This window comes from Citrus clementina, unplaced genomic scaffold (assembly GCF_000493195.1).
Source record: "Citrus clementina cultivar Clemenules unplaced genomic scaffold, Citrus_clementina_v1.0 scaffold_8, whole genome shotgun sequence".
In the NCBI taxonomy this organism is placed as follows: domain Eukaryota; kingdom Viridiplantae; phylum Streptophyta; class Magnoliopsida; order Sapindales; family Rutaceae; genus Citrus; species Citrus x clementina.
The window spans coordinates 16,926,640-16,930,477 of record NW_006262022.1 but is presented as its reverse complement, the minus strand read 5'-3'; positions in this window follow the sequence as shown (position 1 = coordinate 16,930,477).

Sequence of the window (3,838 nt, the reverse complement as noted above, 5' to 3'; positions counted from 1 at the left end):
GGTTTATCCTTAGTGGTAGCATGTTGGATGTCTTATATCTTAATGCACCCTAACAGTGACCAGTTGCTATGGTAACATAAGATATAGCATTACATGTTTAGGTTCTTTTTACCATATTAGATTAATCATTATATCCAGTTCATCACTAATCTTAGATTAAGCATGGTCCTTTTAGGACTCAAGTTAAACTCAATCCAGGAAACTTAATCGAAGACCAAGTATTGCTCTGATATGTTCCACTAAGATAGGCTCTTTTATGACTCTTTCCTAGCTTGTACCATTAAATGGGTGGTCAGCCAAAATAATGACTTTAAATAAATACTATCAAAGTAAAATGTTATAGCAAACATGCAGCAATATCTATATTCAGTCAATTAACCATCAAGCTAGTTTAATACTCAACCACAAATAAATTTAGTTCATAATTTGTGAAAGGTAAATAAGCAACCAAGTTCTAGCCGCCGAATACATCTTCAATGATCAATGAATAACAAATAAACAAGAAAAGAAAGAGAAAGAACATATTCCAATCGATTTTGCAAGTTCCTCTATTGGTGCAACCTTGAATTTTGATCGGGAATTCTATATCTTTGTTGTCTCTTTTCTGTTTTGATCTTGCTTGACAGCCTCTCGACTTTTCTTTTCATGTATGCCTAATTTTATATTCGCAAATTAGGGTAACTGAAAACTTTTAGGGCGCGCATCTTCAAATTAGAAAATTGTAAATCACAATATTCTAAATATGTTGCTTGGATTTTTCTGTCAATGCTCGAGAGTTGCTACAACAATGGCTACAACATCTTCACTGTTCCAGACTTGTTCCAATTCTTCTATAGTCATGCTCGTTTATCCTTTATAAGTCCATTGCAACAACATCCTTTTCATAAAATTCAAGTTTCCAAAGTTTCCAATTACCTCCTATTAAGCATATGTTTTAGGTATACAGTTCTTTAAGAATCACATAAGCTTTATCAAATTCAAACTAAAATGAATGTAATGCAAATTATCGTTAAAGTGCACTAAAACACATTAATTACTCTCTAAGTAGTCTTAATTTAAACTTAAAAGTCTCATGATAACTCTCATTTCATAGAGTTATCATGTATCAAGAAGACAAGAACCATATGATATTAGATGAGAAAAAAAAATAGAGAGCTTGGAATTTTGTTTATATGCGCTACTTAATTATGAAAGACAGCTGCATATTTGCTTTATTTAATGTTGGACTTGTTTCCTTAAATTTCTTTTTAAAGTTAGTTTACGTTACGAGGTTGTCTTACCGCAATTAATAAATTTACATTTATGATTAATATTTTGTTATAAGGAGAGTACATTTTTGTCGCCCTCTTATTGCTATTATGATCAATTATCATTGTTCGTTAAATTAAACCTATCTTAAGAGAATTTTAATATTCGAAAAATTATCAAGGGATCTAAGTAGGAAAAAAAAAGAATTTATAAATAATTTGATCGATTGATTGTGCAAATTGAGTTTCTATTTAAAACTTTTTAAAAGATAACATGGACTTTGCTGCAATTTTATTATCTAAAACGGGTGGGAGTATACAAATGGTAGGGGATTATTCGTATTCATAAGTCATAACCACTCAGTTGGCACTCTAAGAGCTCAAAAGCAATTTTCGAAGCCCAACTACCCAGTTAAAACAAAGGACTGGGTTCGGCGGGTCAATTCATGAAGGTTTTTGCCACGCACAAATCACATGCAGCACAAGTACTGACTGATTCAATATTGACCAGCTCATTAAATATATATCTATGTAAATGCAGCAGTTGTTTGTTGTTCAAGATCCGTGTCGTTGATTAATTTAGTAGAGATTAGACCTGACTGACCTGCTCTATTCAACCTTCAAACCGCGGCCTAAAGGTCAACACAAAACAAAAACCTTATAATTATAAATATGTGACCCACAAACAAATTAAATCTCATTCATATATTGACACAACTCTCTAAAGCCCTCTAAAAATCTTTCCCAAAATGGGTTTTAATCAAAGCAAAAAGTTCTCCAAAATCGTGCTCATTTTTTGCACCATTCTTCTGTGTCTGTCATTTTGTCTTCAAGCATCAGCAATGAGGCCCCTATTCGAAGAGCAATGGCTGCAAAAAAATCCAATAAAAATTCAATCGCTTCGAAAGGGTCCTGTGCCTAGTCGCGGCGGCAATCCATGCACGTACATACCTGGCCGAGGCCGCGGCCGCTGCACATTGACCCAAACCAAATGAACTTTGCAGCTACAGCAACAGCTCATGCAACACAACCAGCTTTTCCTGATATCGTCGAGAAATTTGCTGCTGCTTCTGCTAATGATGATCATAACAACAAGACTCATAAACATGATTCTAGCTCTTGATCATTACGTCGGAATTTTTTTGTTTATTTATTTGAAATGTAAATAGCTACAATAAGTCAGCTCCTAACCAAGGATTGTGACAAATTGTAATTTGGCACCATTTTTTTTCATTAGTAAATTGATTAATGGATTCTTTGGTTTAATTATAAGACCGATTCTAATGGTTGTGTGAAGGTTGGCTGACTCAGTAAGATTGTCAAATTAAGGATCCAAATATTGACCATGCACAAAAGTTACAGTAGAGTGTTGATGGGTGTTCTCATACGCACAAATTTTTTTAATCATTTTTGGGTACTCGTGACAGGCGACACTTGTTGAGAGAAAAAGGTATTGATGGGTGTTCTCACAGATCCACAAAATGCTTGGGCCTGCTCCAGATTTATTTATTGAAGTTTGAAAATTTTTGCTCTCTTGGGTGTTTCCAGACTTTCTATTTGAAAAAGTTGGGTGTGGGACTTGCTTGTGCGACATCTTGTACAATCTCAGAGACAAGTTCTCGCCATTTTAAATGCTCACATTTTATTTCAAATTTAGATCAATTAAGCTAAAAAATAGAGTGATTTAAGTTTCTTGAAAGTCTCTTCTAATATCTCACAAACTTATTATAACGGGAGATTGCCACTTTCCCCCATACAGTAATCAACATATACTATTTATCTCCCTACTGTTTTTATAATGGCCAAAAACCCTATTGACAGCATAAGTTTACAATAACACTTTTATTTTCAACTACTCTTTTATTTACATTTATTATAAATTAAATAAATCACATGAATAGAAATTAAATAAAAAAATTAAGTATTAAAAATAAGAAATATATGTTTTGATGTGAGCAAAAAAATTAATAATAAATTTTTTTCTTTTAATTATTTATTTTGTGAACATTTTCTTATAATAAACATTTTTGTAATATTTTAAAATTAAATGTAAAAAGTATAGGCAAAATATTTTAATATTTATCTTATAATAAATTTTTATTTGTTATTCAAATTTTCTTATAATAATTTTTTTATCATTTTATGATAATTTTCTTATATATTTATTATTAGAAAATTTTCACAAAATAAATAAGTACAAGAAAAAAAATTTATTATTAATTTTTTTGCTCATATCAAAATATATATTTCTTTTTTTTAATGCTTAATTTTTTATTTAGTTTCTATTCATGTAATTTATTTAATTTATAATAAATATTAGGGGTGGGCACGGTTCGGTTCGGTTCGATTCGGTTTTTTACTAAATTTTTCATAATCGTTCGATTACGATTATTTTAAAATCATAATCGCGATTAATCAAATTACCAAAATAATCAAATGCTCGATTAATTGAAATAATTCGATTCGGTTCGATTCGATTATTTCGATTATGGGCCTATTGGGCCTATTTTGGCTTTTTTAAATTTAAAACCTTAAATTAATAAATCTACTACAAACATAAAAAAGTTAACAAACAAAAAATCAAAATATGT